The sequence below is a fragment of the Talpa occidentalis genome, unplaced genomic scaffold, assembly GCF_014898055.3.
Source record: "Talpa occidentalis isolate TD23 unplaced genomic scaffold, MPIMG_talOcc4v2.1 talOcc4.2, whole genome shotgun sequence".
Taxonomy (NCBI): domain Eukaryota; kingdom Metazoa; phylum Chordata; class Mammalia; order Eulipotyphla; family Talpidae; genus Talpa; species Talpa occidentalis.
The window spans coordinates 86,622,314-86,646,794 of NW_023602073.1; the positions used below are offsets into that span (position 1 = coordinate 86,622,314).

Sequence of the window (24,481 nt, forward strand, 5' to 3'; positions counted from 1 at the left end):
CCATTATCTCAATACTGAGCCATGCCTCACAGAAGTATATAAGATAGCTTACAACAATGTAACAACTGTACTCACCCCATCAGGCAGGGCAATCCTAATGGTGGAAGGGCAGAAAAGCCTGAAAATCATTTACCCTACAGCTCCCTGTTCTGCTCCCCACACTGTCTCTGGTGAATCCTCTCACTGTAATCACCTCTGGCCTACACCCTGGCTCTTATATGCATAAATAAGTAAAAATAAATATTTAAAAAATATATACTAAAAACAAGGCAGGATTAAAAATTTTAAATGGCCTGAGCACTAAAACGATTATATTTTATCTCACTCCAGCATGGAATTCAAAATAAGTTCAACAAAGTTGTAACTTCCCACATAGTGTCTACTACTACACTGGTGCTTTTTAAAAATATCTAATTCTTTCAAATAAAACCTCTCCCCTCCTCTCTCTCTGAACCATTTTGTTTAATCAATGCCCTCAACACATTAGTCTTTCCATAGGAAATCAGCAGTGGCCTAAAAATTGGTTATCATGCAACAACTTATTCTAACAATGTTGAAAAATACTCTTTTTTTAAGGAACAGATATTTCTGTGAATGCAAAATTAACCAAACAGAAATAGTTCCAGAACTCTCATCTAATGAAAGTCTAACCTATCCCTGTAATGAACCCAGAAAACTCCAGGGAGAATAGAATACATCTTCATTATAATCTTTACATAGAACAGTGGTTTTCTTTTTTTTTTTTTTTTTTTTTTATTTATTTATTCATACAAACACTGGGTACAGTCAGAAGCACGGAAGGGTGAGAGAATTCACCAGAGCCAGAGCAGGGAGCAGAGCAGGCAGAAGCACCAAAGTACACTGCTGAGGGGAGCAGCGGGCGGCAGGAGAGGTCTGCGCGCCATGCGGGTCCCTCCTCTGGTGGCCGGGGAGCAGCCGGGGATCGAACCGGCGCCACGGAGGCTACGGGCAGCTTCACAACCCAGCGCTCAACCGCAGCGCTACCGGGGAGGCCCTAGAACAGTGGTTTTCAATGGGGTAGAGGAGAAAGTAATTTTGTTCCTAAGATTAGGTTGTAAGATTTAGCCAATACAAATACAGGAGGCTCAGTTAAATCTGAATTTTTAATAAAGAACAAATGATTTTTAATATAAATATGACCCATTCAAAATTTCAGACATAGTTATATATTTAAAAAAACCTGTTTATTCTTTACCTAATATTTAAATTTTACCAAGACTGCTATATTTTATTCAGCAACCTATTCCTCAGGGACATTTTCATAATGTCTAGAAACATGTTTGGGGGCCAGGAGGTCTAAATTAAGGATGCGGCCAGGAATGTAGCTAAATATCTTATAGTGCATAGGACAACCCAACACAACAAAGAATTATTGAACCCCAAATGTCAATAATGTTGAAGGTGAAAATTTCTAATCTAGGATGATCTTTGAGAACATCTAATCAATCCTCTTCTTTTAATCAGAGAGGAGCAGAAAGTCTGGAGGAGTTAAGGTGGCTTGTTTTAAGCCTCACAGCTAATTACTTTCAAAGTTGGTCCAGCTTGGAGGCAAATCTAGAAAACATTTCTGTGCTGCTAGGAAATGTTACCTATTAAAGCAGATACACTTAAACTATCCAAGTGTCTTCCCTCAGTCTTCTCCAATAGAGAACATCAATCAACCCCCTGGGTGGTCTCTAGCTGGGAGACAGAAAGGGGTATAGGGTTTGGAACAAAGTTTTTGTTCAAATATTTTTCCAAATCTTTTCCCCCAACCTTAATTTTATTTATGGGAAAGGAAGGCAAGAGTGAAAAGCTGGCTTGGAATGAGATCTGATTATGTCTACTCTTCCCTAGTCCCACTTTTTCTTTGACCTACAAAGATACATTGTTTGAATGTTTGAGAGAGTTTACTTGCCTTATTTAAGAATCTCCCTGCTCCTGGATGTGGGAAAATTGTTTAAATAGAAACCAACCCCAAAAAAATTACTAAGTATTACAAAAGGAAAATGAAGGCATTGATGAAACCTTCTAGAGATTATTTGGGGGATGGCCAAATGTCAGAGGCCTGTGAAATAACACGGAGAGCGGTGTACTGAAAATGTATTCATACGTCAATTCTTGCCACATACGGTTTGCTTGGAGGCCCCAAAGCAAGCAACATGGCTCATCTGAGTAAAGAGCTAGCCAAGATAATCTAATGACCTAAGAATCCAATGACACTATACACTGTCTCTGATCCTGTTTGGTTTTATTTTAACAGTCCAATTTTTATTGCTTCTCTTTTGTGAGTGTCTAAAATGACTCCCTGTTGCTGCTTACTGAAAATTTCTCTTAAATTATGAGTTGAGGTTTTATAAATGTAGTTTTTAAAATATTCATTCAGCATGCTATTAATTATTAGTATGAATTTTTGGCAGCACCAGACTAAAGAAGAATAATTGCTTCAACCACATTATCTAACTGAGGAAATACCCATGGTACTAAGATAATTTTTGTATGAAACAAAAAATGAATTTAAAAAGTGCATATCTTATTGGAGATATTGGTACGATTTTCTCACATCTTTCCCAGTCCCTTCAGCCCCATTATTCACTCATTCTTTTCACTTTGAAAAGAATTACAACTTTGTCATTAATGTTGCCCAAATCAGGCCTGGTACACCTAAACTCTGAACCAATTGCTTTTTTAAATTCTCTTAGAAAAGCCATCCTCTCATTGTTATTCCTTATGGACACATGATTTGCAATTATTTTTTTGTTGATTCATTGATTTAACAGGAAAGCATTTCTACTGCAGGATCTCAATAGCTTCTCAATAGACAGTAGTACCTGTCTCAATATAAAGGCTTCCCATACACTTTGCATTCTCAAGAGAATTAGGAGATAATTTTCAAAATTCTCAAAGCACTTACGTATTTCCTAGAAGCCAACTATCCCAAATATTTACATTCATCACTTCACGTAAGTTATTATAAACTATTCCAATCACATACTATTTTGAGAAAGCAAATGCAACTTACTCCTGGTTCTAATTTTTATCTCATTTGGGAAAACATTTGGTTATCACACAACCAATAGAGATGGCAGTGTCCTGTAACTGAGTCTCCACAGTTTCTTCTGCCACTGCTCTTGACCTAAAAGTCATAGAAAATCTCCCCAGTCAAGTAAGTTAAGAACATGTCTAAATGTTCTTTGGTTGGAACCACAAGTATTTACTGCAGTCTCCACAACTACAAACTTCCTCAGGAAGTTTAAGGAACCATCAAGTTAATTAGAATTATTGAGATGTCTTTGTTAAATCTCAGCAATGATTTATCTGAGATGAATGATTTAAAGGGATGGAGACAGTCTCCCCAGAATTTAACACCCTTTGGATAAAATCATCTTTCCACCATTTTAAAGACATTTAGCTCATATACACCTTTTTGATGTATAAGATCATTTAATGTACATTTATGTACTTAAATATTAATATTTGATATTAATATCAAATAAATTTAATATTGTTCTGAGGAAAATCTATCATGTCCTAAAGCAAACAGTTGAATTTTATCAAGGAATAATATTAGATATTAAGTAATTTCTGTAGTTGAGAATTCATTATCAATAAATTATTTTACAAAATAAATAGCTTAGAATTTCAGTTATTTTAGGGGGAAATAATTATCAGAATTATTGATTATGGCTTTAATTCTCCCCTGAGGCTTAATTTAACACCCACATGAAAAATGCCCCTTTTGGAAGTGGGAATTCATCCTCTAATTCTGAAATTCTATTGCAAATCTCATTTAAAAATAATGTGTTTTTATACATCTCATCTCAGAAGATAAACAAGGCAATATGGACAAAAGACACTATAAAAGGATTCAATAAAAACTTGAGCTTTTCTGGGTGCTACAAAAAAAAAAGCTGTTGAATAGAATGCTAGTTAGGTTTTATTCCAGCTTTGGTGGTCATGATTTGTTTATAAAAGAAATAAATCATGTTGATAAAAATAGAACTGGCCCGAGCAAGCTGATTTATGAAGAAATATTTAGTACTTTCAAATTTTTATGTGGTCAAGATGTTGTACATGACTCAAGTAAGGTTTACTAGAATGACTCCCATGCACTATCTTTCCTATCTGATCTTTCAGTTTGTTACAGATATCTCATCAAATCTAATTCCATGAAATCAAGTTTCTCCAACTCTTTAAATCTGGACTGTAGAGAACCTTAGCCCACAAAACAATGCCTATGTGTTAGGCATTGCTCTAAACAAAATGAACTTATATCACTATCAGAACTACCTTACAAAGTAGTATCATTGTCATTGTCATTATCAAGATCTGAGGCACAGAGAAGTTAAGAAATATAGGTAACATTTCTCTGCTAAAATTTGAGCCAGGGCCTCCCCTGGTGGCGCAGCAGTTGAGCATTGGGCTGCGAAGCTGCCCGCAGCCTCTGCAGCTCCAGTTCGATCCCCAGCCACCAGTGAGAGTCCCACATGGCGTTGCAGACCTCTCCTACCGCACCCACTGCTCTCTTCAGCAGTGTATTTAGTCACTCTGCCTGTTCTGTTCCCCGCTCTGGCTCTGGTGAGTTCTCTCACTCTTCCGAGCTTTTGACTGTACCCAGTGCTTGTATAAATTAATTAATTAATTAATTAATTAAAATAAAATTTGAGTCCAGATAGCTGGACTCAAGAGTCCATTCTTTTACTGCCTCTCTTGATAGAAAAACATTTATTTTTCCTTTGCTCAAAATTATGTTTACACATATATTTTTAAATGGGATCATAGGTATTTTTACTCAACATAGCATTATGAGTATTTTTCAAAGCCATCATAGAGCAAAAAGAAAAACTAAGCCTATAGTTCTCAAAGTACAGAAACAACGGAGATGTTTCCTGATTGCGACAATTTTCCCTAGGAAGCTTGCAATTTGAGACACACACACTGTAGGAGAATCAACCCTGCACTAAAATTTCAACCTTAGGTCCTAGGGACATAAAGCAATTATTTAATTTTTCTGGGCCCCTTTTCTACACTGATTTCTTAAATGAGCATGTTCAATTAGGCAATCTCCAGATTCCATGCCCTAAAGTGCTTGTGTACACATTCAGAACAACAAACATTCAAAGATTCTTACTGAATGCCACTTTCACAAGAGTACATACATGCATGTGAGATACATGCTCAGTGGCAGAGAACACAGGGTATGAGAGATGAGGTGTGGTAACAGAAGTATTTTCTCAAAGGCACCTACAAGACTTTCAAGTGAATATCACAGCACATACAAAGGCATAGCAGTCCCTGAGATAGTCAGATGTAGGTGTGTTACTCTAAGTGCCCTTTCTAGCAGTGCATCTTTACCTCAACTGACTGCCTTCAGTCACCTGGTTAATATCCACATCTGGGAAAACCTCTCTTACTGCTTCTCTTTCTCCCCTTAACAACTATGAAACCCACATGAATCTGCCTATTCTGAACATCTCATGTCTTTAAGGCCTAGCTCCAAATATGTTCCAATGGAAGGTGATATTTAAAATTTTTAAAGACCAACCACAATTGATGCCAGTTGTAGCATTGACATTCAACCCCTTCTAGCATTAATGTATGAACCTTTAGTTTTTGAACTGTGGGGGAGGCATATAGAATCCCAGGGAGGACCTCACTGCAGCAATGGCAGGGTCACACTGGTCCAACAAAAAGCATACTGGCTCAACAAGAACGGGTAACGGGCATAATCATATTGTCCATCCTGACATGTACCAACTTAACATCAACAAAAATATTATAACTGAAAATAAGATAAAATGTTTACTGATAAATCACACATACATGTATGTATGTATATGTACATACACATATCAATAGAGAACCTTTGCTTAAAAACACCCTTTCCTCCCTCACTCTAATAAATTCTCTCAAACTAGAGGCAGAACTACTGCAAAGACTGTTTTTATTCTCCTGTCACTTATGGCTTCCTGGAGTGCAGAGATGGCTCAGTTCATAAAGTTGCCTCCATCCCTTCACTCATTCCACCTTGATAGGCACCATTTCAGCAGCTCCTTAGCTCCAGTACATCCACTGGGTTCACAGCATCTCAAGAACAGTTTAGATGGACGTGGGGATTAAAGACAATGGCTACTCAGACAAGTGTTTATTTCTCATTGCCACTACTTCCTCTATATGTGAGAATTTTCCAGCAGCAAAAAAATTTTTAAATGTTCACTTTATAGGTGAGAAATGCCAAGTTGAAATATTTGGTTCTTGGTAGGGAGCAAGCAAATGAGATCCATGAGAGAAGAACATGCCTGAGAGCAAAAGGTCTTAAGGCCAGTGTCTGTCTGCATTTAGTGCCAAGTACTGGAGCATGGACTGCTGCTCTCAGTGCACAATTCAAGCTCGCTATTGCGCTCTTTGTATGTCTCACAGTTCCTTCCTCTAAATTATAATGCTATGGAAAAAGATATTTAATTTATGCATTTCAACCATTTCCTAGCACTTGCCATTCAGTATACAAAATCAGCATTAAATGACTGAATTATCTTGTTCTGTTATAACCTAATTTGTGGGAGGAGGTGGGAGAGGGGTGACACTAAAGAGAAAGAAAAATAATAAGCTAATTACATTCAAGTGTAAACATACCTAATCTTTTTTTTAACAAGACAGCAAATTGCAAATAGACTGGATGAGAATTTTTCCTGTTAACTCACATGATTCACTGAAACTTCTAAAGCTTAAATAGCTTTCAGGGTAGCAAAACAAGGGGCCACTATAATATATTTGACCTGGAAAACAACCAAAGATAAGAGTCTTAACTAAAGAAAAATATTAGTAAAGCATTATGCAAACAATATACTTCAACCCAGAATAAGCTATCTAATGTTTTTTATCTTAGTTTATTCAGATTAGTTTCTTTATATTCATAACCCTAACTTAGATTTGGTCAACTTTTCTGCATCACTTTATTTTCTTATCCAGGGATGTCTGCAAATGGTCAAGTATCTGAAAGAAAGTGTTAACTGAGTTATTCACATTAGGACTGTGCTTACTTCACACAGGTTAAAAACAAGGAGAGAAAAGAGGGCACAGCTGAAAATATTGCTATGTTTCTGAGGCTTTTTGTAAATCCACATTTTATGAAATAAAACCATGGAACTGTATCATGATGCCTAAATATTAAAAGGAAATATAATGCTTCACAGAAGTCATTCTGGCACAGATTTGGTCTGCCCTTAAGAATACAAGACATCAGATCCTTGATGTCATTTTTTAAGATTATAAAGCTCTATGATTTTGATTAACTTGATTTTTAGAACTTAGGCCTAATGCTCAAATAATTATATTTAATTATTACATAAGATTTTTTAAATGAACAGTAAGATTTTCTTTCACATGACTTAAAAAAGGAAATTATACATAAATAATTAAAATATATTTAAAGTACAGATGTTTGAGTTTAACCATCAAAGGATGTTACGGGAGTTGGAGGGGAAAAATACCAACATATGTCCCAACATGGCATTGATATTAACAAATAACCCTAAAGTGCTTTCTGCAAAAATAACAGAAAAACTCTACACACTAAATAAATATCCATACCTGCCAGGAAACATTTTCTTTTTTCTTTTTTTAAATTTTTTTAAAGATTTATTTATTTATGCATACAAGAATGGGGGTACAGGCCAGAGGTGTGGGGGGTAAGAGGTTTCACCAGAGACAGAGGGGAACAGGCAGATTGACTGAAATACACTGTTGAGGAGAGCAGCGGGAGAGTCAGGAGAGGTCTGCTGTGGCCATGTGGGTTGCTCCCTAGCAGGGGATCGAACTCATGCTGCAGTGGCTGCGGTTAGGTTCATAGGTTGTGTCTTAACCCCTTGCGCTACCAGGGAGGCCCATACATTTTTTTTTAAAGAAAAAATTAATGCCTGGACATTTTTTGAATTTTGCAAAGCAAAATTTATAGACAGATTTTTCTCCTAGCTTATGTTAATGAACAAAATAATGACATTTTTATGCTACCTCGCAGCCAGCCAATTCACACCTTCTTATGTACAAAAACTTACAGTTCATTAACAGTGAATACATTTACTTACCTATAAAAACACTATTTCCATCCCAGATTGTTCTTTCAAATCTGTACTGCTAACCTCTAACAGACACACCAAACCTCTTAAACGCAATTCCTGCTTTTCCCTTTGAACTGCTCCTCCTCAGACCTTCCTATCTGGTAGGTAACTCCATCTATGTACTTGCTAGACTCAAGAGTTTGAAATCACACCTGACCACTCCTTTTGTCCAATGTTCCCATTCAGTTCACCCAGATATCTTACAGCAGTAATTACAAAGTGTATAGGATCTGATTAGTTCTGATCACTACCATTGCTAAGACCCTAGACTTAGTCACCATCATCTTCCACCTCAATGTTGCAACAACCTCCAGCTAGTCTTCTTACTTCTGTCCTTGTCCCACTACAATGTCTTCTTAACACAGAAGTTTGACTGGTCTTTTTTTTTTAAAGATTTATTTATTTATGCATACAAGAATGGGGGGACAGGCCAGATGCGCGGGAGGGTGAGAATTCACCAGAGACACAGCGGGGAACAGAATAGGCAGACGACGAAATGCGCTGCTGAGGGGAGCAGTGGACAAGACAGGAGAGGTCTGCTGTGCCATGTGGGACCCTCGCCGGTCAGCCAGGATAGAACCGGTGCTGCAGAGGCTGCGGACATCTTTACAGCACATTCTCTCTCAGAATAAGAGTCAAAATTCTTACAATTGCTTACATGACCCTACTTGATTTGTGTGTTACCTCTCAAACCTCTTCTCCAACTACCCTCTTGATCACTCTGCTCCAATCCACATCTTGCTATTACTTGAACATGACACACATGACTTAGGCCTGTGTCCTAGCTGTTTTCTCTGACTGGAATGTTCTTAGCCCAGATGGCTTACTGTCCACCCTTCTAAAGTCTTAATTCAAACGTCACCTTCTCAGAATAGGGTACATGTGTCCTGAGTACCCTATTTGAAATCATAATTCTCATTTCTCTAACCACACCCAGCACTTTTAATTCCTCTAGCCCTGTTTTATTTTTTATAACATTTATCACTTTAAAACTTGTGATATTATTTTCTTATGAATTGTGTTAATTATTTACAATATCCCCCAATTCTTGGCATGTACGTTCCACAAGAGAATTTATCTTTGTCTTTTTTTGTTCATTCACATATCCCAAGAACCTGAAACAGTATCTGGCACATGGGACACTGGATAAATACTTGTTGAAATAATTAATAGATGCATGGATTCATTACTTTATCAAACAGCAGAAATTCACTGCTAGTCTTCATTTATGTATCAATTCATACATCCATTCATCAACAATTTTATAACTTACTAAGTACCTATTCTGTATTCCATATGTATTCCATACTCAATTTTCCCATTAGACAATCTGATAATTAAAACTGGGATCACATTTCATGTACTAACATACAAAGATAAAGTTGGGATGGAAAAGATCTAAAATTAAGATTTTATCTAGTTACCACTATCAAATAGAGTTTTCCATAATGATAGAAATGGTCTGTGCTGTCCAGTACAGTAACCACCAGCCACATGAAAATTTTAACACTTTAAGCGCAACCAGTATGATTGTAGAACTGATGTTCATGTTAACTGATTTAAATTTTTTTAAAGATTTATTTATTTATTCATACAAGAACTGGGGTATAAGCCGAAAGTGCAGGGGGGTGAGAGGATACACCAGAGAGAGGAGGGAGCAGAACAGGCAGATCTACTGAAATACACTGTCAAGGGGAGCAGCAGGTGAGGCAAGAGAGATCTGCTGCACCATGTGGGTTGCTCCCTGGCCTGCCGGGGATCGAACTTGTGCTGCAATGGCTGGTGATAGCTTGATAGCGCTGTCTATAACCCCTGCACCACCAGGGAGGCCCCTGTGGCTATCACAGGTGACTCTAGTTCATCCCTCTGCCTACACCTAGGGCTATAGGACACCTACTCTATCTCTAAGATACCCAAGGTATGTTGTTAACTATACATTTTTCCTCAGAAAAGATGGTTAACAGGGGCCTCCCCTGGTGGTGCAGCTGTTGAGCGCTGGGCTGCGAAGCTGCCCGCAGCCTCTGCAGCGCCAGTTCGATCCCCGGCCACCGGCAAGGGTCCCACATGGCAGGACAGGCCTCTCCTGCCAGGCCCAATGCTCCCCTCAACAGTGTATTTCGTCACTCTGCCTGCTCTGTTCCCCGCTCTGGCTCTGGTGAACTCTCTCACCCTCCCGCGCTTCTCACTGTACCCAGTGCTTGTATGAATAAATAAATAAATCTTTTAAAAAAAAGATGATTAACAGCTAGCTACCATCCCTTGTTAACTATCCTTTCTGAGAATCATGAGTATGTCTTCTTTCACAATTAGTATTTTTGCCAGCCTAAGATAAAATTTTTATATCACATTTACTGATTTATAAAATATGAAATCTTTTAAAATTTATTCTCTGCAAATATCCCATACTTCACAACTTGCATAACATAATTTCCTTTACTTTAAATTTTTATTTTATAGCTTTATTGAGACACTATAATTGATATATAATAAGCTATCCCTATTCCAAGTGAATAATTTGATGAGTTTTAACATAAGCATATACCATGCAACCATCACCATTCATGATGCAATTTAATACTAAGAAGATCAGAACCACTACTCACCCAGAGGACAGCATTGTGTAAGTTAAAGATAAAGGGGGCTTTCATCCAACAAAAGCTTTCCTATGCCAGGATACACAGTATAGTGAAAAATAGTGACTTCTACTTCGGCTCTCATCTACTCCACAGCTAGTTCTTTCACACAGTGAATGACATACACAACCATAAAAGGCAGTCCAGAAAACTGGTCTGATAAACTCACTTTAAAAATTTCCTTCTCAGGTTTTCAAGATCATACCCTGGCTTCCATTTTAAGGTAGTGAGTGGGAATAGACTTTAGTCTTCTCTTCCCACAGCAAATCCTTAATATTTTAGAAAGAATTTTTTTAATCCATATCACTGGAACATATTATTGACCTTGGAGAAAACACTGGAAGACAGAAAGGAGATGGAACTTAAAAATTATTTCAAACCACAACCCAAAACAGGAATAGAAGAGTGCTGCCCAAAATGTAGGGAATGGCTATCAAGGAGCAGAGGGAGTTCAGGGCCAACTATGTGATAGCTAGAGATCTAGTATGATAAGTTAAGAAGATTGCACTACACACATTCCCTTCCAACTGAGGCCACCTTTTGAGTCAAAGAGCAGAAATAATGTTAGTTGCCTCCATGGAAGCAATGAATGTAGGAACTAAGATCAAAGAAATAAAGCATCATCCTGAATGCCCTGGTGCCGGAGCTACCCAAAGCAATGAGACACTAGACACTAGATTCTAGACTCTGAGCCATTCTGCCCAGTGTCATCCCTATTTTTTCCACACGTTCTTAAAAATAGGATGAACTACAAGTTCTAGCAGCATTCTGTCCATCTATAAGCTGCTGCAAGAACACATACAACAGACACACTCATAAGGAATTTCCACAACAATACAAATACTGGTAAGAATCATTAAGCATCAATAGAAGACCACTACCACTAAAGTCAAATAAAATAGAGTTCTTGGTTTTAAAACCAAGTAAAGAAATTGTACCAGAACTAACAAAGAAGTCAGAATTTTAGAATAAGTATAATTCATATCCACAGATATTTCAGACAATATTAAATCTACAGCAAATGATCAATTGAAAAGCACAGCTATTAAAATTGTGATCATTGAAACAGAATACTTAATGAATAGGTCAAATAACAGAATGGATACAAAGAACAAATTGCAAAACTAGAATGTTAAGCCAAAAAATTCTTCTAGAATGCAATAAAAAATGATGAAAGACAATAAAGTATAAAATAAAAGTTAGGAATCATATAAAATAGAGCCAAATATTCAATCACTCATCTAATGAAGTTACTAAAAGAGGTATTAAGAGTAATGAAGGAAGGCAATACATACCCAAGTCACAATTTAAGGACTAACCATGAGCCAAGTAATATGAAGATTTTCAACACACCTATTCATTATATCACCATTTAAAAAGACCAAGAATAAAGGAAACAAATACTAAAATCTTTGGGAAAGGAAAAACAACGGTCTACAGAGAGTCTTCTACATCATGAATAAAAAAAAAAAGGAGCAAAGGGAAAATGTTCAACTCATAATTTTATACACAACTAAGCCATCATTTAAGAATGAAGAAGAAACAAGAAGGAACCAGTAGGTTCACCATCTACAACATCTCTTTGAGATAATTATGCTACCCCAAATAAAAATACAGTAATTAGGAAACTTTGATAGTAGTGGTGAACAGATAAATCCATTAAGTAACATTGTTTTTTTTTTTTTTTTTTTTTTTTTTTTTTTTTTTAAATATTAAATTTTATTTTTATATTCCCCCATACAATTGCAAACGCCCCATTCTGACCCCAATCCTTCCCCTCCCGCCCCCCACCCCCAAAAAGTGTCTCTGGTTCATAGTTTTTTGTTGATTTTGATTTTCACTTTCTTATATTCATTTTCCTGGTCCCTTATTTAAGTTTTCTAGATTCCTGCTATGAGTGAGACCATCCGGTATTTTTCTTTTTCTTTTTGGCTTATTTCGCTGAGCATGATCCCTTCCAGTGCCATCCATGTTGCTGCAAATTGCATGTGTTTATCTTTTTTGAATGCTGAGTAATATTCCATGGTATATATGTACCACATCTTCTTGATCCAGTCATCTATTTTTGGGCATTTGGGTTGTTTCCAAAGCTTAGCTATTGTAAACAGTGCTGCTATAAACATAGGAGTGCAGGTGCTCTTTGGAATTGATGTTTCTGTGTCCTTTGGGTAAATACCTAGGAGTGGAATTGCTGGATCATATGGAAGCTCTATGTTTAGTAGGTCCAGAAATCTCCACACAGCTCTCCATAGTGGTTGGACCAGTTTGCACTCCCACCAACAGTGCACAAGAGTTCCTTTTTCTCCACATCCTCGCCAACATTTGTTGTTGCTAGTTTTTTTAATATGTGCCATTCTCACTGGTGTGAGATGGTATCTCATGGTAGTTTTGATTTGCATTTCCCTGATTACAAGTGATGTTGAACATTTTTTCATATGTCTGTTGGCCATTTTCATTTCCTCTTCAGAGAAGTTTCTTTTTAGCTCTTCTGCCCATTTTTTGACTGGATTATTTTCTTTGTTGTTGCTGAGTCTCATCAGCTCTTTGCAGATTTTTGTGATCAGTCCTTTATCATTAGTGTTGGGTGCAAAAATGTTCTCCCAGTTGGTGGGGTTTCTCTTTGTTTTTGTTATTGTCTCTTTTGCTGTGCAGAAGCTCTTTAATTTGATGTAGTCCCAGCTGTTTATCTTTCTCTTCACTATCACTGCTTTGGGTGATGTGTCTGTAAAGATGTCTTTGATGTGCAAATCCCGTAGTGTTTCGCCTATATTTCCTTCTATGTATTTTATGGTTTCAGGTCTTATGTCTAGTTCTTTAATCCATTTTGAGTTGATTTTTGTGTATGGTGTGAGGTAGTGGTCAAGCTTCATTCTTTTGCATGTAGCGACCCAGTTTTCCCAGCACCATTTATTGAACAAACTTTCTTTGCTCCAATGCATAGTCTTTGCTCCTTTGTCAAAGATTAGTTGACCATAAATCTGTGGGTTTATTTCTGGATTTTCTATTCGATTCCATTGGTCTGTATGTCTGTTCTTGTTCCAATACCATGCAGTTTTGATGATTATGGCTTTGTAGTATAGTTTGAAGTCTGGGAGTGTGATGCCTCCATTTCCTTCTTTTTTTTTCAGTAGAGCTTTGGCTATTCGGGGTTTTTGGTGATTCCATATGAATTTCATCAATAATTGTTCTATTTCTTTGAAGAATGCCATTGAGATTTTGATTGGAATAGCATTGAATCTGTATATTGCTTTTGGTAGGATGGCCATTTTAATAATGTTTATTCTTCCAATCCATGAGCAGGGGATGTCTTTCCATTTCTTTGTGTCTTCTTCTATTTCTTTTAACAGTGTTTTATAGTTTTCTTTGTATAGGTCCTTTACCTCTTTTGTTAGATTTATTCCCAAATATTTGATTTTTTTTGTTTCGATAATAAAAGGGGTGGTTTTTTTGATTTCTTCTTCTTCAGATTTATTGTTTGTGTATAGGAAGGCTACTGACTTTTGCGTGTTGATTTTGTATCCTGCCACTTTACTGAATTGATTGATGAGTTGAATTAGTTTTTCTGTGGAGATTTTGGGGTTCTCTATGTATATTATCATATCATCTGCAAATAGTGATAGTTTGACTTCTTCTTTTCCTATTTGGATTCCTTGGATGTCTTTCTCTTGTCTTATTGCTCTGGCTAGGACTTCCAGTATTATATTGAAAAGCAGTGGTGAGAGTGGACATCCTTGTCTTGTTCCAGATCTTAATGGAATTGCTTTCAGCTTTTCACCATTGAGAATGATACTGGCTGTTGGCTTGTCATAGATGGCCTTTATGATGTTGAGGTATGTTCCTTGTATCCCAAGAATTTCAAGGGCTTTTATCATGAATGGGTGTTGCACTTTGTCGAAAGCTTTCTCAGCATCTATTGATATTATCATATGGTTTTTATATTTCTTTTTGTTGATGTGTTGGATAACGTTGATTGATTTTCGGATGTTAAACCATCCTTGTGCCCCTGGAATGAATCCAACTTGGTCGTGGTGAATTATCTTATGGATACATTGTTGGATTCTGATAGCTAAAATTTTATTGAGGATTTTTGCATCAGTGTTCATTAGGGAGATTGGCCTATAGTTTTCCTTTTTTGTGTTGTCCTTATTCGGTTTTGGTATTAGTGTAATATTGGCTTCATAGAACGTGTTTGGTATTGTCCCTTCCTTCTCAATTTTTTGGAAGAGTTTGTGAAGGATAGGCACTAATTCGTCTCTGAATGTTTGGTAGAATTCATTTGTAAATCCATCAGGTCCTGGGCTTTTGTTTTTGGGAGGTTTTTAATTACCATTTCAATTTCGCTGCTTGTAATTGGTCTGTTTAGGTGTTCTATTTCTTCTTTATCTAGCTTTGGGTGATTGTAGAGTTGTAGGAATTTGTCCATCTCCTCTAGATTGTTGAACTTGTTTCCATATAACTGTTCATAGTAGTTACTGATTATTCTTTTGATTTCTGCTGTGTCCGTTGTGATTTCTCCTCTTTCATTTATGATTCTGTGTATTTGTGCTTTCTCCCTTTTTTCCTTTGTGAGCCTGGCTAGGGGTTTGTCTATTTTATTGATTTTTTCAAAGAACCAGCTCTTGGTTTCATTGATCTTTTGGATTGTTTTTTTAGTTTCAATTTCATTTATTTCTGCTTTGGTTTTTATTATTTCTTTTCTTCTACTGGTTCTGGGGTTTTTTTGTTGTTCTTTTTCTAGATCTTTGAGCTTCGAGATTAGGTTGTTTCTTTGAGTTCTTTCTTGTTTTTTGATGTGAGCTTCTATTGCTATATATTTTCCTCTTATTACTGCTTTTGCTGCATCCCATACATTTAGGATATTGGTGTCCTCCTTGTCATTCAATTCAAAGAATTTTTTAATTTCTTCTTTGATCTCCTCGTTAGTCCAGTGGTCTTCCAGTAGTGTGGCTTTTAATCTCCATGAGGTAGGATAGTTCCTTGCCTTCTTTTTATGATTTATTTCTAGTTTGATGCCTTCGTGGTCAGAAAAGATGGTTGGTATGATTTCAATCTTGGTGTATCTGTTGATGTTTGTCTTGTGCCCCAGTATGTGATCGATCCTGGAGAATGATCCGTGTGCGCTTGAGAAAAATGTGTACTCCGTTTTTTTTGGGTTTAGTGTTCTATAGATGTCTGTTAAGCCCAAATGCTCTAGGTCCTTATTTAGAGCTTTAGTTTCTTTACTTATTTTTTGTCTTGTTGATCTATCCATTGTTGATAGTGGTGTGTTGAAGTCTCCCACTACATATGTGTTTTCTCTGATGTCTGTTTTCAGAGAGGACAACAGTTGTCTGATATATTTTGGTGCTCTTTCGTTTGGTGAGTATATGTTAATGAGTGTTATTTCTTCTTGAAGTATTGTCCCCTTAATCATAATGTAGTGACCATTGGGGTCTCTTTTTATTTTTTTGAGTTTGAAGTCTGTTTTATCTGATATAAGTATAGCTGTTCCTGCTTTCTTTTTTGGCCCATTTGCTTGTAGGATTGTTTTCCATCCTTTGACTTTGAGCCTATTTTTATCTTTTGTAGCTAAATGTGTTTCCTGGAGACAGCAAAAGGTTGGGTTTTGTTTCTTAATCCAGGCTGCAACTCTGTGTCTTTTTATTGAAGAGTTTAGTCCATTTACATTTAGAGTTAATATTGATATGTTAGCATCTGTATTTGCCATTATGTTTGTCTTTCCTTTGATTTTATTTATTTATTCTTTTAATAACTTTTTTTTTTTTTTTTGGTCTTCTTTCGTTGTTATTCGTCCCTCTGAGGTTCTGGCTTTAGGATTCCTTGTAGTATTTTTTGGAGTGGGGGTTTAGTCGCAATGAAATTCCGGAGTTTCTCTTTGTCTGGGAAGGTCCATATTCTTTCTTCATGGAGGAAAGAGAGCTTTGCGGGATAGAGTATTCTTGGTTGGCATCTGTTTTCTTGGAGTCTGTTGACTATGTCCCTCCACTCTCTCCTTGCCCGTAGTGTTTCTTCAGAGAAGTCTGATGTCAGCCTGATTGGTTTTCCTTTGAATGTTATCTGTTTCTTCCCTCTTGTCAGCTTCATTATTTTTTCCTTGTCCTGGATTCTTGGGAGCTTTACTATTATGTGTCTTGCTGTGTTTTTCCTTTCGTCGTGGAAGTTTGGTGTTCTTCTTGCTTCTTGTATATCAATTTTCAGCTCCTTCTTCTCATTTGGGAAGTTCTCTTCAATTATATCCATGAATATTTTCTCTGTTCCTACATCTCTCTCCTCTCCTTCTGGAATTCCTATAACTCTTATATTTCCTTTCCTCATGGAGTCAGATAGTTCCCGAAGTCTTTCTTCATTCTTTTTCCTTCGTACTTCTCTTTCCTTTTCTGTTTTGGTTCTTTTTATTTCTGTGTCTTCAAGATTACTTATTCGTTCTTCCATTTCATCTATTCTGCTTTCATTGCTTTTCCCAGAGTTCTTTAGTTCCTCCATTAATTCTTTGATCTCCTGCATTTCTCTTACTTCCCTCTTTAGGGACTCAATTTCCTTCTTCTGATCTATCACTTTTTTAATCATGGCAATTTTAAATTCTCTTTCTGGAAGGCTCAGAAGTTCTTCCAAGTCGCTGTCGTTGCAATCTGGGGAGTGGTTTTCTTTTTGTGGTGTGCTTCTTTCCTGAGGAGTTTTTAGGTTGCGTGTGGTTCTTCTACTCCCTACTGTCTGTTTTCTAATTTGTCGTATGCGTTGGGACACTGTGTTGCTCGGACTGACTGACATCTTGGGTGAACTTCTTCGCTCCCCTCTGGCTCTTCCAGGAGCCATCTCTGTCTTCTGGGGGAGCTTTCTGCTGGTTTTAGGCAGTTTTTACTGAAGAAATGTCCCTGTTCTCAAATGGCGAAGCGGGATGCAGTCCCTGCGCCTCCGGTTTCAGGCACACTCTTCTGCGCACCCGGTCTGCCCCGGACGTGGGTGCCTGCTCCCTCTGTGGGCTCAGACTGCTGGTCGGAAGGGGCCTGGCGTGGAATAACTTCCCGGCTGGCCACTGGGTCCTCCAGAAACCTTCTGCCCTTTTCAAGCAGACTTAAGAAATGTCCTGTTTTATAGGGTGTTAGTGACTTTTTTTTCCCTGGTCGCTAGGTGGCGCCAGAGATCTCTCCTATTGTCCTTGGGGGGCTGTTTTTCGCCTCCCCCCACCCCGTGGGACAGAGAACAGAGCGGGAATGGTAGGGTACACCTCAACAGCTTTGGGGTGCTGTGTCTGCCTTGTGCCCCACCGTCGTGGAGAAACCACGCCCCGAATTTTCGTGCCCCGGGTCTCAGTTCAAAGCCCTCAGGTCCAGGACGCGGGCTGTAGCCCAGTTCAGTGGCGCGGGAATGGCGCCTTTTGCACCGCTCCCGTGCCTGGGCGCCTGGTTCCTGCTTACTCAGGGAGGGACCTTCACCTCAGTGAGGACCTCCGTGCGTCTCCCCGCAAGCCTAGGTCGTCTCCCCGCAAGCCTAGGTCGCAGGCGCGGGGACCTGGGCAGCCGCGATCCGGTCTGCACTTGCTTTTCAAGCGCGCCAGGCGCGCCGCGTTTCCCGCGCAGGCTTACCGGCAGCCCGGGCTGTGTGCGCGTCTCCCGGGGTCTTTGTTCTTCTCTAATGGCGCCCGGAGCCGTTCGCTCACCGCCGCGGCGGATCCTGCAGGGTTCGCCTCAGCTCCCGTTCACGGGGTGTGGTGGCTGCAATAGTTCCTTTCCGCTCACAGTCCCGCTTGCTGCGTCGTTTGTTCTTGTTGGTTGTTTTGGTTTGTTGTTTCCTCCTCTCTGCCGGTCGGAGAGTGCCGCCTCTGTGGGCGGGGGAGGGGAGCAGGGTTCTGCGCTTCCCTCCCTTCTAGTCCTCTTTTATGGCCACTTTCTTCTTCGGGCAGTTCGCTGGCGTCACCCGTTTATCTTCTGTGTCCCAGTTCTCACTGGGACCTGCCGCTTTTCCTCCCTATTCACTTTTTTTAATGGGAGATCTTACTCGCAGCGTCTCCTCGCCGCCATGTTGCTCCAAGTAACATTGTTAATCCTTGTTGATTAAATTGATTTTTAAAGCAATGGTAATTTTAAAATAGCAATGCAGCTATTTTATGGACTATGGTAGAGGATTATTGGGGCTTTGGTTATGGGCAACACACATTTGCTTTGGTGTGATAACATGTATTTATAGAGGTGTGGATGATGAACCATTAAAACATATACAGTGTTGTAAACCAATGCTATTTCAATAACATAAAAGAAAAACATAGAACTAAAAGTCCAAAGAATGTCAGCATAGGAACAAATGGTAATAAATGGTAATGGTAATGAAAGGAAAAGGGAATTAAAGTGAATATTCCAAGTAAAATTAAATCATACAGAGATGGTGTTATTATTCAATGAATGTAGGGAGAAACTGATTAACGTTGACAATTAGTGGAAATATATTTAGTAATGTGTTAAAAATTGAACAATAATTACTATAAAAACACAAATATGATTTATAATTTTATAACATCAGAAAAAAATAGTAGAAGAAAATTAAACCAGTCCAAGAACGGCAGAAAAAACTTGAAACAGAATTCAGATATATAACCTCTGCCTCAACTTACCAACTCACAAAGTTTTGTAGGTAACTCATATCAAACCTTTAAGAAGATAGAAATATTTTAAACAAGCATTCATGGAAAAATATGAAAAACTAACAAGACTTTTAAATACTTTCATAAGTTTTCTAAAAATTCAAAATGAAACTGTATGAGGAAAGAAAACTATATGCCAATCTCATAAACATGGCTGTAAAATTGCTAGATGAAATATTAGAAATGTAAATTCAGCTATTAAAAGAATAATGCATTATAGCCAGACAAGGTTTATCCCAGGAATTCCAAGATGATTTTTCTAATAATGAACAACCAATGTAATTCACTAATTAACATAGTTATATGATTTAGGAGAAAATTAATTTTAATGATGCCTCAAAGATTCAGTTGTGAAGATATATATGTTGTGTGTGTGTGCTTGTATGTATGTATCAAAGCTAAAAACAAAGAGAAACTCTTAATTTGATAAAAGATATCTAACTTCAAATATAGCAAACATGATACTTATTAGAAATACTGTTTAGGGCCTCCCTGGTGGCGCAAGGGGTTAAGACGCAATCTATGATGCTCTCTGCAGCCACTGCAGCACGAGTTCGATCCCCAGCCAGGGAGGTACCCACATGGAGCCGCAGACCTCTCCTGCCTTGCCCACTGCTCCCCTCAGCAGTGTATTTCAGTCAATCTGTGCTGGAGTCCAGCTCCGACCGGGGCAGGGTCCTGGCAAGGAGGAGACAGCGTCGCGAAGTGGAGGGATGAGGGGAAGGGGGAGATGAGATAGATGAGGTAGTGAGGAGACACTGACACTTGATCAGGGTGCAGACATCTCCCGCTGAGGGTCTCAGCGGGTCTTTATTTATACATCAGAAATTGTTATTTGATCATTACATCATGCAATCATGTGATTTTACTTTTACATTGTTTTAGAAATTATTAATGATCATTAACAGTGCACAGTCCTTTTTTTTAATTTTCCCAATCTATGATTAGCTTGGTAACTTGGTTACATTATTTCCCTAGGTGATATATGTTATTCAGAAAATAGAAACAGGTGCTATATACAGTGTGACTTATGCTGTCAAGCTAAAAGATTAAACAGGCACTGTAAGATCGAGGACAGCTTCCTGTTTTCTATATAGAACCAAGGGGTCCCAGTACCATGGGAACAGTGTGTTTCTCTGGGACCATTTCACCTCCCGGGGCGCCTCAGGGCCTTCTCTAGTGGGGACTTTTACCGGGCTCAGTTCCATCAGTTCTACCAAGCGTGGTTTGTTAAAGAACTCAATGTTACTCATGGTAACTGAATTACAAATTGGAGGATGTGGAGAATTATTGGGAATTGTTTCATTATCAATAATGTTGGCAGGTACTTTTCTCAAACTACTGAGGTGTGCATTACTGAAACTGGCATTGATGCCAACACTCATTGTGTTATTCTAAAGCTTATAGAAAATTTCCATGGTTTCAATAACTGCCACAAATAAATGAAAGGAAGTAGCAGGAGCCAGCTGTGGAGTTTTCTGACTTTTCAGAAATTTCCCCCATGCCCGGATCTTGTCAGACAGCATGAGTAGCATGGCCCGCACCAAATCTAGGCTGTTCTGTGCCCTACTCTGTCTCTGGTGAATCCTCTCACCTGCCACAACTCTGGTCTGTACCCCAGTTCTTATATGTATAAATAAATAAATCTTTAAAAAAAAGAAAAGAAAAGAAATACTGTTTAAAAGCCAAGGGCAAGGGCCTCCCCGGTGGCGCAGTGGTTGAGCGCTGGGTTGCGAAGCTGCCCGCGGCCTCTGCAGCGCCGGTTCGATCCCCTGTTGCTCCCCGGCCACCAGAGGAGGGTCCCGCATGGCGCGCAGACCTCTCCTGCCGCCCGCTGCTCCCCTCAGCAGTGTACTTCGGTCCTTCTGCCTGCTCTGCTCCCCGCTCTGGCTCTGGTGAATTCTCTCACCCTCCTGCGCTTCTGACTGTACCCAGTGCTTGTATAAATAAATAAATAAATCTTTAAAAAAATAAAAATAAAAAAAAAATAAAAGTCAAGGGGCAAAACAAGAAAGTCACTGCTGCTATTCAATATCAGATTGGACATCCTAGGAATGGAATCAAATAAGTAAAACCATATCAAGTGGTATAAGTATTGGGAAGAGACTACTAGTGATTATAGAGAACATAATTATCTATCTAGAAAACTAAAGATAATCAAATGAAAAACATTGAAACTAAAAATAGAGTTCAGTAAGATGCCAAGATGAAAAATCAACATAAAAAATCAACAATTTTTTTAATACATTGGTATCACTGGTTTTTAAATGTAAATGGGGAGGGAGTTGGAGATCACATTCCCAATAGCAACAAAATTCTGAAGTCCTCAGGAATAAATTTTTTTTTAAAGATTTATTTATTTATTTATTTGTACAAGCACTGGGTACAGTCAGAAGCACGGGAGGGTGAGAGAATTCACCAGAGCCAGAGCGGGGAGCAGAGCAGGCAGAAGGACCGAAGTACACTGCTGAGGCAGGAGAGGTCTGCGCGCCATGCAGGACCCTCCTCTGGTGGCCGGGGAGCAGCCGGGAATTGAACCAGCGCTGCAGAAGCTGTAGGCAGCTTCGCAACCCAGCGCTCAATCGCTGCGCCACCGGGGAGGCCCCGGGAATAAAATTAAATAAAGCCTCTATGGAAAAAACTACAACTTAACTGAAAAAAAAAAGATAAGGTGGCCTAAATAAAGAAATTACCTGCATTCATTGATGAAAACTAAATCTTTTTAAAATGAAAATTCTTTTTCAAATTATTATACTGCCATTTCAATGCAATCTATTGAAAACACAAACACAAGCAACTTTTTTTAGAAATGTCATGAAACAGCTTTTTAAAAATTTATTAGATATATATTTTACATCATTCTTCCTTTTTGTACAATAAATGCTTTCTCCTCTCAGGTGTAGTCCCCGTAAATTCCCACCACTAATTCACCCATGCACCATCACCATAGTCCCTAACATAAGCAACTTTTTAAAGAAATTCTAAAATGTATAGAGATGATTGAAGGAACAATAGTAACTAAAGTCATTTTTTTTTAAAGAAAGAAAAGTAACTTGTCCTAATAGTTATCAAACATTATAAATCTATGATAATTAGAGCTATAAGATATAAATGTTATGAAGAAACAGAATAGAGTCCTGAAACAGATCCACATTAAAATAGGAATTTATGATAGAATGTAGGCATTAAGGTCACAGTCTCTAAATCCAGACACCTGGGTTTGATTTCTTGTTCCAGTGACTATGTGTCAATGGGAAAGTTATATGATTATTTCTTAGCCACAGTTTTCTTGTATGTAAAATAGGGAATAAGCATAGACTTAAATACTCTTATTAAAAGGACAAATACACATATATATATGTATTTTGTGTGCAATACATATACATAAAATAAGAAAAAAGTTTTTCAATCATTGAAAAAAAAGGTATAGTATTTTAAATCAATGAGAAGAACTAAATCTTTGAAAAAATTAAGTTAGCTCTTTATCTTATACCACTCACAAAAGTACAATGAAGGAAAATATTTTAAATAAGAAATTATTAGTAAAAATGTAGATAGTACATTTAAAATAATGCATGAAAGGGCAAAAGTCATAAAAGAAAATATAATTAATTTGATGATATCAAAATTTAAAACACCTGAATGACCAAAGCACTTCAAAAGTTAGAAGACCTCTGGTTCTGTCAGCAACAGACAATGCATTAAACTTCTAAAAGCTAAAAGACATGCAACATAAACAACAAAGGATTAGAATTAACAAATCATTAATGAAAAAAAAAAGCTGATCTAAATGAAAAATGGGCAAAGGACATAAACCAGTAATTCACAGAAGAAATATAAAAATAGTCAAGATTTATATAAATTGGTACTCGACCTCACTTTAATGGAGTCAATACAAATTCAATGAGTATATCCACACACAGCTGGAGGGAATATTAAACCAGTACACTCACTTGTGAGGTTTGCATAATCCATCACACCAAAATTCTATTAACATCTACTACAGAAAGATACTAAACTATGTGCACAAGGAGGCAAGTTCAAGGATCTTCATTGCAATGTTATTTGGGACACAAAAAAAAATTCAGAAGAACCTAAATATTCATAAACAGGAATGGTAAACTAAATAATTGTGCACCTTTTTTATGGAATGACATGCTGCACTTTTCTAAAATGATGTGGACCTATACATCCTGACACAAAAACCTATCTAAGCTATATTGTTACATGGAATAATGCATATATTATTTATGTTAATATACATACATAGATGGAGAAAAGACTCAAATCATATACATTGCGCAGTGAATATTGACTATTTTCAGTGAGAGGACTAAGGTTAGGGGGCATTGCAAAGGGAATAAAGAATGGGTGCTTCAGTTTAATTGGTTAAGTTCTAATTTTTTAATAGGAGCATCTATTCCTAGAAAAATTTAAGTTAACTTTAGTGTATAAATTATTTTTAATATATGTCCCAAATGTGGAAGATAAGCCATGAAGTTATAAGAAAGTATTCTAAGCAAAGTTGCTTTGAACGAATGAAGTCAGTGAAATGACAGATCTTATAAAATCCAGGCTATTTCTCCCTTTATATTTCTTCCTTTCATTGATAGTACTAGAGAATTCAAACAAACTGCATGTCACACCATTATACTTTATCCTCTGATCTTAAAAAATGAAAGGTCATCTTGAATAGCTTTATTTTTTGTGGCTATGTTTTAGATCCTGTAACACAAGCATTCTTTAATTTCTAATATGACTACTCTGGGAACAAGAGTTATTTTCTCTCTTTTTTTGAGATTTATTTTTATTTACTTATGCATATAAGAACTGGGGTGTAGGCCAGAGGTACAGGGGGGTGGTGAGAGGGTTCACCAGAAGACAGATTGGGGAGCAGAAGAGGCAGATCTACTGAAATATACTGCTGAGGGGAGCAGCCGGCAAGACAGGAGAAGTCAGCTGCACCATATGGGTTAGCTTCCTGGCTAGGAATCAAACTCACGCTACAGTGACTGGTGATAGCTTGATAGCGCTGAGACTTTCACCCCTGCACCACCAGGGAGGCCCAAGAGTCACTTTCTTAAAACAATTATAAC

The 24,481-nt window shown here is 37.8% G+C and overlaps 1 protein-coding gene across 18 annotated transcripts in view; it reads right to left on the reverse strand.

Moving 5' to 3' along the window:
• FILIP1 (filamin A interacting protein 1) overlaps positions 1-24,481 on the reverse strand; it is a 259,100-nt gene that overhangs the window by 139,187 nt on the left and 95,432 nt on the right. The window contains exon 1 of one of the 18 annotated variants that reach the window (XM_054698954.1): positions 18,334-18,350. The exons of the other annotated variants lie outside the window; for them this stretch is intronic. The gene's annotated coding sequence lies outside the window, so the exon portion shown is untranslated. Of the gene's footprint in view, positions 1-18,333; positions 18,351-24,481 lie in introns of those variants that run through there. 18 annotated transcript variants of the gene reach the window in all.